Raw genomic sequence first — 1,268 nt, forward strand, 5'->3', positions numbered from 1 at the left:
CATAGCTCATGCTTAAGTATATGCAAGAAAACAGAAATTATCCCATGCATATAATATGACCATAGTGCAATGATACTGGAAATAAATGACAAAAGAATCTGCAAACACCCAACAAATACATGAAAATTAAGCAACACCCTCCTCAACAACCAATGTGTTGCACATGAAATTAAACAACATCTACAGTTCAATGAAAATTCAAGCACAACTTATCAGAATTTCTAGATGCAATGAAAGCAGTTCTTAGAGGAAAATGTATAGCTATCAACTCAGACATTAGGAAAACTGAAAGGAAACAAATAGCTATCCTAATGCTGCACCTCAAACATGTAGAAAAAGAAGAGCAAACCAAATGGAAAGCCCAAAGATAGGAGGATATTATAAAGATTAGAGCAGAATTCAGTGCAACCGATATAAAGAAAATAATACAAAGAATTAGTGAATCAAAAAGCTGGGTCTTTGAAAGATTATATAAAATTGATAAGCCCCTAGCTAATCTCATCAAAAGAGGAAAGAAAAAACTCAAAGCAATAAGGAACGAAAAGGGTGAAATTACCACAGATCCAGTGGAAATACAGAAGATCATCAGTAGATAATTTGAGACACTTTACTCTCCCAGAATCAAAGACACAGAAGAAATGCAGATTATTAGAAAGCTATAAATTACCAAAACTGAATCAAGAAGATATATGCACTCTCAATAACCCAATAATCACCAACAAAATTCAAAATATAATTAAGAAACCTTACTGAGAAAGAAAAGTCCAGGTCCTGTTGGAATCACAACTGAATTCTAAAAGAAATTTACAGAAGATACAATCCCTATACTCCTCAAACTCTTCCATGAAATTGAAAAGGAAGCAATTCTCCCAAAGTCATTCCTTGAGGCAAGTATTATACTGATACTATAAACAGAGAAAAATGAATGGACTGTTGGACTCTTTTAGAATATTTTGCTGAATTTACACACCTATAATATTCAAATAATGGAACTTAACAAAAAAAGGGTATACAGATGATTGTCCATTTTATATTTGTGTATCCAAAGTGGTTAGGATAGATATATAGTTATATTCTCTTAATGAATAGAGGGATTTGATCCAATGGTGTTTGTAAATAGGATATCAAGTCCGCATCTTGCACAACAATTAACCACTAGGAAGAATGTATGCAATGTGTTAATTATTGAAACTGTCCTGCCAATTTGATTTGAAACTGTCTCATTGCTATTTGTTTCTCAATAAAATTATGGGTAAAAAAGAAAACAG

Source organism: Octodon degus, unplaced genomic scaffold (genome assembly GCF_000260255.1).
Source record: "Octodon degus isolate 3935 unplaced genomic scaffold, OctDeg1.0 scaffold00198, whole genome shotgun sequence".
Taxonomy (NCBI): domain Eukaryota; kingdom Metazoa; phylum Chordata; class Mammalia; order Rodentia; family Octodontidae; genus Octodon; species Octodon degus.